Here is a 10,067-nt window from a genome sequence, read left to right as displayed (position 1 = left end):
CCGTGCCATAGAGGAGCAGTGGGGACAAGACCACCAGGGCGCCGTCCCGCACCCCAGGCCGCCCCAGCGTCTCGCGAGCGCCCCTCACCTGTCACCGTGCGAGGTCCCGAGGTGGCCGACGCAGCAGGGGAGCCAGCTCCCCAAGAGGCTCTGTTGAGCACTTACCGTGTGACTGAGGCCAGCACACAACCGCAGGATCGGGCTGCGCGGCAGAGGCTGTGCTCCGAGCGCCGGATGGCGGAGGCCCGAGCTCCCCTGCGCCTCCGGAGCCCAGCGAGGGGCTTGCTGCGAGCCGGAAGGGCCTGGGGCCACGCGGGACAGGAAGCGCCGCAGCTTGCGGCAAGGCGGCCCTCCATCACGCTCCTGCCTCCGCAGCGGCAGCTAGTGGCCCCGCCACGGGAGCATTTCGGGGTGTCCTGCCCTCCAGAACTCAGGCCCTCCTGGCTGTGGGACTGTGGGATGGCAGGAGGTTCCTCCAGAGTTACAGCTCCAAGTGGCAGAGAAAGAATTTGCGATTCCAATTCTCCTAGTAAGTGCTCTCACAGGGGGCAGGGAGGACGGAGGCTGGAAGTGGGCCGGCAGAAAGGAGCCACGGGAGCGAAGGCCACCTCGTGGCGGGCTGTGCTGTGTGTCCTGCGGCCACCACCTCATGCCGGGCCCTCGTGGCAGCCCGCGGTGGCAGGCGACCAAGGACGCAGCGGAGCTGCATGCCAAGCCTGCCGGCATTCTCCTCGGAAGCGTGCGCTGGGTCCAGTGTGTGAAAAGAAGCCAGGAGGTCGTTCCTTGAATGAATAAACGAGCCGTACTCTGTGCCTCTCGTGTGCACACAGCCAAAGCCTGCTGCGGGGAAGAAGATAGCAGATCTCGCGAGACTCGGGGCGCTCTCGGCGGCAGGTGAGGGTCCCTCCCGGGCTGCGGAGAGCAAGACACAGAGGTAAGGGTAGAAGCGGGCAAGCATGGAGGAAATCTGTCAGAATGTGAGCACAGCTAAGGCTCTGCCTGCCGGCCCCCTCAGCCCCGGAGCTCTGGGTGAGGAGCTCTGTAGCCACGGCGGGTCCCGCACGTGGCCCCAGCTGGCAGGACTCGGGCACCGGGCTGGGTCGGGTGTGGTAGTTCACACCCCCCCAGCACCAGACGGCAGAAGCTTCCTTTCTGAGGACCCTGAAGGCACAAAGTCGGGGCCAAGGTCTCACCAGCTTCTTGTGCGTGGAGCCCTCCTCCCAGCTTGTGGACCCCCCTGAGCATCTGCACCCCGGTCCCCGAAAATGCCAGAGACAGTGGTATCACCCAAGTCATGTGGCTGCAGTGTCTGAGCTCCGAGGTCCGCCCCGTTAGCCCCCAGCGTGGGGTGAGATTAATAACAGCAATGGGACAAGCCCTAAGTGTCCGCGGGTGGTGTGTGGGCCGCAGCGCGTGCTGTGTGGCCGCAGGTCAGCAGCGTTGCCTCTGTGTTCTGCAGGGCTCTCGCTCACGCCAGCTGTTCCTTTATTCACTAAACATGTTTTGATCACCTACTGTGTGTAGTGCAGTCCCCGGGACAGGGTGGCAGACGCAAGCCACACGAGCGACAGACCGTGCTTGGGAGTGTGGCTGTTCTCACCACCATGGTGTCTCCGTCTCTTCAGTATTTTATTATGGTCCAGTCACACAGCTTTAGCTGGGAGTCAGCAAACATGAGCCCTTGCAGGCCCTGAAGAAGGGCCTTCCTAAATGTCAGTGCCCCTGCTGCGACCCCCCGGGGGGAACCTAAGGTCATTGCTGTGTTGCGTCAAACGTCCTCTGTGTGAGGGGACAGACTGTCCTCTGGGATTGCCCACTGGCTCTGAGAACGCCTGGCATTTCCTCCAGATGCAACCTGTTTGCACTCAAATGCAGCCCAGCCCAGCTAGGGCAACCCCCACCCTTCCTCCAGGTGAGCTCACCAGTCTGTGGCTACCATTCTGCCTCCTGCTGCCTGCTCACCCTTAGCAGTTCTCATGCTAAATTCAGCAAAATTTCTCTTTTAAAATTTAAAATTCCCACTTTAAACTTCAATTTGGCAAAGGGAAAAAAAAAAAAAAAAAGTGAGGGCCAGCCAAATAGCTCAGCAGATTAAAGTATCTGCAAGCAGGTGCAGGAGCCGGGTGCTCCATCCCCAGGCCTGCTGGTGCTGGCCCTGCCCCGAGGGCGCGCTGAGCTGGGCGAGGTGCTGTGCGCCTGTAATCCCAGCGCTTGGGAGGCTATAAACAGGAGAATCACTACGAGTCTGATGTGGTAGTGGGACTCTGAACACCCTGTAGACCCTTCCCTAAAATACAAAAAATAAAAAGTAAAAATAAATAAATAAATAGGCATGTGCGGACTCATAGATAAACCCCCAGCTACCCCAGAACTGCCAGGTGTGTCCCCACATCTGGCTTTGTTTTTGAAGTGCTTCCTTGGCCTGGCTTTGGGCCCTGTTTGGTGGCTGCCCCTCCCCTCCTGAACAGCCAACAACCAACCCAGCCACTTGCTCTGGTTGTTCAGGCTCTGGGTCCTGGGCACGCACTCCAGCCCCTGCAGCGCTGGGCAGAGGCACCCACAGAGGCCACTTTAGTCAGCCAGCCTCTGACCCACCTGCTCCTCCCCAGGGAAACCCCGAGAGGCCCCAGCTCAGCCCCCCACTGTGCTGCAGGCACGAAGTTCTGTCTGGCTTCTCCCCTGGCCGCCTCCATGCCTCACCCACCTCAAGGAGACAGTTGGGCAGGTGAGCTCCGGTTCCTGACGTCCAGGGAGGGCTGTCTCAGACCCCACTGCCCAGCCCCAAGGGGCTGGAAGCCACTACCTGGCCTTGCTGCTGCCCTGCAGCTCAGACCCCTGAGTCCTCTCATGGCGACTCTGCCCCTAATTCAAAGCACCTGAGCCAAAAGTTCAGCTTCTTCATGAGTTTCCAGAAGAAAGCCACTCCCAAGGAGCAGCCATCAGACTGGGCTGAGGACCCGGCCAGTGGCCAGGAGGACAGGGAGGACACCCTGAGCTACACGGTGGTTCCAAGACAGAGCTGGTCCACAGCTGGGAGCTCTGGGAGCGCTGGGGTGGGCAGAGGAGGACGGGGCAGCAGGGAAGACTGCGAGGTCCCTAGGAAGGGGAAAGAACTCAGGGGATTGTTTCCTCTGAGCTAAAGGACAGGAGTCCCGGATGATGCTGAGAGGCACTCAGGTAAGGCAGTGGGGACACGGGTGGCTGGGCCAGATGCCACCATGTGCAGCTCTTTGCAGACCTTCTCGGGAGATTTTGCAGGACATCAGGCCGAGAGAGAAGAGTGGAGTGGGGGCTGCGAGGGAGGTGAAAAGACACACGTACGCATCTCCTTCAAGGAGCTCTGGGAAGGGTGGAAGTAAAACATGGTGGGAGATGGTGCAGCTACCCCACACAGCAGCCTCCAGCTCAGGGCCACACACAGGCAGCACTGAGCCCCAGGTGGCATGGGTGTGGATGGATGGGTGGCAGCCGGGAGACCAGGGACAAGGCCAGACAGAGCTGCAAGGGCCCTAGTCACCGGGGGCCTGGCATGCAGCCGAGCAGCGACAGCAGGACTCCAGGACCTCAGACTCCCGTGTACACTCTCCCAGGAACCCTGGAACTGGATGGCACCAAAAACAGAGCCAAGACCCAGCCACAGCCCTGAGGGTGCGTCCAACAGGAAGCAGCCACCAGCTGAGGTGCACAGATGCTGCGGCTGGAAGCATTCGAGCCGCACTTACACAGTGATACTGAACCACAACCCAGAGTACAAGCAAGAGTCCACCATTCGCTGCTGCAGATATATAAATAAATTAAAGAGGAGGGAGACCAATCTCCTGTGGGGAGGAGGCCAGTGACCCTGTGGGCCCTCCACCTCGAGGTGCAGCGCAACCCAAGAAACTTGCACCCAGTGAGGGGTATAGGAAGAGGACACCTGACGCACACTTCTACCCCGGGGCACCAAGGCCAACACACATGGGATGGCCCACACCAATGGTGACAGAGATGTCCCTCTCCCTCTGTCTTCCCCAAACCCATAACCCATCTCACTGGGAAAAGGATCAGACAGACCCAAGGAGAGACAGTCTAGAGCAGCAGTCTGCAGTGCCCCCTGCTCTGTCAAAGTCATAGAGCATAGAAGCTGAAGAAGCTGCGGGTGTAGCTGGCCCCCTGGGTCCTGCAGGAGTGACAGGAAGTGCGGGCTAAGCCCACACAGAGCGTGGCCTTTATTTAGTAAGCCTGTGCAACTGCTGTGCATTCCTGTGACAAATGGACCGTGCCACCGGGGGCATTAATAAGAGAGGAAGTGAGGGTGGAAGCACCCCCCCCCCCGTGCCGCCTCCACAGTGACTCTGTAGATGGGAAACTGTGCCAGGAGGAAGTGGCGCTAGGCACACAGCGTGGAAGGGGTCCCACGAGGAGTCGCAGGGTCCACACGCTGCCCAGAGCAGAGCCCCAGGATCTGGATGAAGGCCATCCCTCCCACCCCACCACCTTGTAAGCTCACAGAACAGGCCTCCTCCATTCACCTGGGCTCCAACTTGCACGGGAACAGGCAGCACCCTCCAAATGAATACATGAATTATAAAAGCTAAAGAACAAGCTTAAATCCCTGGACACGGGGTGCTGGCTTGGGCCTTTCCCCAAGTGGTGGAGACCCACTTGGGCCATCTGAACAGAATGGAAAAAGCTCCACTTGTGCTGCCAAGCCGCACAGAGTGTGCTGAGCGAGTGGCTCCTTCTCCATGTGGCCAGGACTATTAGGAGTCTGGGGTCAGCATGCAGTGGCCCGGAGGCTGATTCCAACTCCTTACCAAACACAAACCCTATTAGACAATCAATGGGCAGAGGGCTTCTGAGAGCAAGCTAGTGAGGGAGCCAGGGAATCTTCAGGAGGGTGGGGTGGGGAGAGCCCTGCGCCCGAGAATGGGGGACTCACTTGAGCCACCCACTCAGAATCACTCTGCTCCATGGGGGATGGCCAAGACTGCCTACACACACCGTGCTGTGGCCATCTGGAATTAACTCTTCTTCCTGAGCCTGCTCTTGGGGGCCTTCCCTGGAGAGGCCCACTGAGACCTGCCAAGGTAGGTCACCTGCCCGGGAGCAAGCTGAGGAGTCGGTGTCCTCGTGGGCACCTTTGATGCCACTTTTATTTTTCCACATCCAAGCGGGAACAAGACCATCCAACTCTCTTCATTGAAAAGTGGGGGCCCTAGGGGGGCTGAAGGCACATGACTTCACACTCAGCTAATTTTAAAGAAGAGCCGCGCAGGCGCACACTGACCAATGCCATGCGCTGTGAATAAACTTAAACAAACACGTGCACAATAGCAACCCACAGTAACAGAGCCAGGCCCAAAGCTGGGTGGGAGAAAAGAGCCAGCACCAGAAACCTGCCCCCCTGCTCCTGGTTAGAATCCTGCACCCAACCTTAAACCCACAGGCAGGGGAGAGTGGAACACGGCTAGACAGAACACCCCACAAGTGCAGCCTTCTCCCCTACCAGCCTGGCTCTGAGTCAGTAGGTGTGGGCTGAGCTCCATGAATTTGCATTTCTAACAGGATTCCACGGGATGCCCACTGCCCATATTTTGTGCAGCACTGGAAGGAAAAAAAGCAATCAAGCACCCTCCTCCCTGGAGAGTCTGACTCACGGTGTGGTTGGCATCCAGGCTCGTGGCCTTTCATGAGAGGTTCTTGGTGACTTTAACATGACCAGGGATGAACCAGTGCCACAGCCCGTGGAAAGCATGCAGGACATACATGGGTGCGCACACACGCACACACACGCGCGTGCGCAGGGCAGGGTGGCAGGACCAGGTCAAGGTCAAAGACTCATCCAGAGATCCTAAGCATAGCTACCCTAACTCCCTAGGGGCAGGAGGATGGCCAGGCCCTCCAGGTGGGGGTTGGAGTGCAGAGATGGGGTGCAGCTTAATTTGTGGGTTCCAGGAGCTCAATTGTTGGCCGGATGCTCTGAACGTTGTGGTGTTGGAAGGGTGCAGAGAGGACAGGTGTGGGGGAAACTAGACGTGAGCAGGCCAGTAAATGTGGGGCCACGGGCTCAGGGCAGAGCCCAGCTGGAGGAAGGGAAAGGGGGAGGGGAGGCAGGAGGGAGGCATTCGCTGGGTGTGCAGGCCTGTATGCCCACCACATCCGTGCAAGCTCCAGCCACAACTGCCCTCCTAAGACACAGGGCTGGAAGCCTGCCTGCCCCCCGCCCTGTTCGCGGTAGGGCAGCTGTGGTATCATGTCGAGCGCTTTTAGCGGATCCTTGGCATGCTTGGGAAAGGGGAAAATTCAAGAGTCTGCTGAGGGAAGAAACAGAGGCAGAAACGCTCACTCACTAACTCGACCAACAGATCCCGAGAAGCTCCACCGAGCAGAGCGCCCTCGCCGGCGCCCCCTCGCGGCACGTGAGTTTGCCCAGGTCCATCGCAAGCGCTCCCGTTCTCTGCAGATGGAAGATGGTTTGCAAAAAGGATGGAAGAGCATAAGTTGCCGACTGCAGGGTGCCGATGAACAAAAGGGGTCTCCTGCCCTGCCCAACTACAGGGGCTCCTAGAGACACTTGCCTGGAGGGGTGTTCCTGAACCCAAAGGCACACCTGGACTTCCAGCGTGATCAAACAAGAATTAGACACATTGGCTGAAAAGCCAGAGTCCCACTGAACAGATATAAAGTGATTTTCCTCCCCTCACTGGGAGCTGGTTGGCCAGCAAGGCTGCAGAGCTGTTCTGGGGCATCTGGAGCATGAATGGTCGCAACCACATTAGGAGTGGACCGAAACTGCATGTGTTATGCATCCCATGGAGAGGTCACGGCTTGTCTCCTGCTTCTGTTGAACTGTCTCCTGTGTACTCGCTGCACACGGAGAACCCGGAAAGACGGGCAAGGGTAAGCCATGGCCCCCAAGCGCTCGCACGCTAGTGAGGATGGCGGATGAATGGCCAGGTGGGCCAGCTGGACGGGGGCTGTGAGCAGAGGACTTGTAGAGGAGGAGCTTGGCAGGCTTGCGTCTGCACGTCCTCCAGCTGACTGGGCCTAGGGCGTGCGATGCTGGGTTTGAGTCTGTCCTCGCTGGGTGTGGGGCATCGCCCAAAGGGTGAGTAGCCAGGATGGAGTATGACGGCAGGCTAGGCTGCCGCTGCTGCCTCTGCCACCGCCTGCCGAGCCGGGCACTCTTACTCCGAGATCTCCTCTGCCAAGACGCCCAGCCTTGGCGCCAGCTGTGAACTGCAAGGTGTACAGACTGAGCTGAAAGGAACTTTCTTCTCTTCTCCCAGGGTGTCAGGTGGTCTTGTCTCAGCAAAAAGAAGTAACCAAGACAGAGCTCAGCTCCTGTGCAGGAGGAGGCTGGGAAGACCTTCTGGTGAAAATGACCTCTGAACAAAGTTTTGAAGGACAAAGAAGAGCTGGTCTTTGCTGTGGTCTGAACTGTGCACCCCCAAACTCACATGTTGGCCCCTAGACCCCTTAGTGATGGTGTTTGGAGAGAGGCATCCTTCGGAGGTAACTAAGCTTACATGAAGGAGGGTGCAGCCCTGGTCATGGCACTAGTGGCTTCACATATGCGGAGCCAGAGGGTGGGACCTGCCTCTCCCTACCTGCGAGAACTGCACAGGAAGCTGCGGGCCACAGAGAGCCTGGCGAGGGCCGTCATCGGGAACTGGACCTTTCTGTCTCTGGCACGCTGAAGGTCAACAGTGATGAAGTACCCAGCACAGGCATTCCGTTAAGAGCGGCAGAGCAGCCTTAGTCCAGCACCACAGGCAGGCCAGACGGCCCCAGCAGCAGCACCCAGGGAGGAAGGAGCCGAGCAGCGGAGTCCAGGGCTGCGTGAGCCATTAGCACTGCTGGTTTTCTGTCACAGGCTCTGGTCCTACAAGCAGGTCACAGACATGATGACAACTAAAAGCCATCCCACGTAGCAGACAGTGAGCTGTCACATGCTGTCAACACTCTTGAGTAAGGCACCAAGGAAGGGCAAGCTTGGGGAATGCCCAGAGCCAGCGCGAGCCCACCCATGCCCACCCTGCCTTTGACTGCAGCGAGCGAGCCTGCCTCTGTCCTACCATACCCATTGCAAAGTCCACATCCCATGGGGAGATGTTCAGGGCAGGAAGCTGCCTGGGGCAGCCGGCAGTGGCCATGCCTTTGGCCCATTGTGCCGAGAGCTCAGCTGGGCCAGATGGATTAAAGTGCATTTGGCAAAGACTTTCAAAGCCTTGCCCGCCTGGTTGAGCAGCTGACTGGAACCGGGCTATACATCCACAGCAACCTCTTGGGGCAGAACCCAGGGAACCAGCAAGATGTGGGGGGCCTGGAGGCATGGCGGGCCCTGGTGGTGCCACATGCAGGACAGAGGCAGCAGCATCTCCAGCCCCAGCCCCAGCGGTCCGAACAGTGTTTGGCTTGAAGGATTGTTTTCCAAAAGCTTGCTCCAAGCATCTACAGAAATGGTTCTATCCAGCCATTAATGAGCAGGTTCACATGGCTGGTCTGCTGTGTTGGGGTTTTCAGAAACACTTACATCTTTAAAGCTAGATTCTTCAGACTTGGTGTTACACAAGTGTTGAAAAGGAACAAAAGCCAGCTGCTTCAGAACCGTCTGCAGCAGAGGTTCTGCCAGGGGCTGTCGGCCATTCTTTTCACTTTTAGAAGTGGGGAGAGCTGGATCCCGGAGGGCCTTAGCTCTCTGCTCATCTCTCTGTTTGTCCTCTCCTTTGAGACCCCTTAGGTGACCGGCTAAATTTATTTTATTTTTTTGAATTTAGGACAGGGTCTGCAGGGTCTCACTATGTAGATCAGACTCGTAGTGATTCTCCTGTTTTCAGACTCCCAAGTGCTGGGATTACAGGCACGTGCCACCACTCCCAGTCTACCTGCTAAATTTAAATATTGTGAAAAATGTCGGTAATTAACCAAGTAGTTTGGGTCCAGAAGGCCCCTGCTTCTTGCTGTCCCTCTGCCGATCTGCCTGTCTGTGCTTCCTCCCCCTGCAGAGCACCTGGGGATGCTCTCCTGCCCCACGTTTATCCCAGAGCCCCCAAAGCCGGCGGGAGCTCCCTGTCCAGTAAGGGTCCACTCCGTGTGGTCTCTGCCAGCTGCCCAGGTGCGTGGATGGCGCATGGCGAGCTCATGTAAGGAGCTTCTCCAAGGCACCCAGCTGCCAGTACTTAGCACACGGGCTCTTGGAGCCCAGTCTTCACATTCCTGGGCTTCCAGGGCAGGGCGAGCACAGGAGCAGCCCACGGTGGCCAACCAGCCAGGAGCAAGGGCTGGACCTCAGCCCTCCGAGGGGCTCCGAGTGGACTGGACGCAGGGGCTGGCATCACAGGCCTGCCTGGGAGCCAGGGCCGGCATGGAGAGAGGGCCTGTGCCACCGTCAGCCCAGTGGCTGGGTACACCCCGCAGCAGTGAGGCTCGTCGGCCAATGTTAGGAGGAAAGAGGGTCAGCTTAAACGTAATAGGGGGATAAATGGGCTCGATTCAGCAAAGCTCAGTTTCTTGTACAGCAGGCCATTTGCTTGGCTGATGAAGCCATTCTGCTTCTGTGACCGTCTGAGGGCCGTGGGACTGGGAGCAAGCGCAGAGGGCTGTGCAGACTGGGCCTCCACGGCAGCCAGCATGGAGCCAGCATGCAGGGAGATGTGAACACGGGCGGCCTGGGCTCGAACCCCTGCTCCCAGTCACAGGGTGGCTGCCTCTGCACCCATGCATGGGAAGCCATCCTGTCCCTGCATGGCTCAGAGGGGGAGCGAAAGCCTCAGCACTCTGGAGTGAAGGGTGGGGAGGGGTTTCCTCTGGCTGCAGGGCCACACTGTTGTTCGTGGCTGCTCACAAGTTTGTCTTCCCCTTAGACCCGGGGGCTTGTAAGGAGCTGCAAGATACAGTGGATACTGTGAAACGAAAGGAGCTGTTCAAAGGGAAGCGACACCTGGCATGAGGGAGGGAGAGAGGAAGGAAGCAAGAGAAAATACGCACACGTACACGCAGGGTAGCTTGCATAACTGTCCCGCTGACTCCTGCTGACCTACTGAAAGGGGCAGTTAATGCTGTGATTCTCTCTCTCTCTCTCT

Source organism: Octodon degus, unplaced genomic scaffold (assembly GCF_000260255.1).
Source record: "Octodon degus isolate 3935 unplaced genomic scaffold, OctDeg1.0 scaffold00004, whole genome shotgun sequence".
In the NCBI taxonomy this organism is placed as follows: Eukaryota; Metazoa; Chordata; class Mammalia; order Rodentia; family Octodontidae; genus Octodon; species Octodon degus.
Note: the sequence above shows the minus strand (reverse complement) of the source record.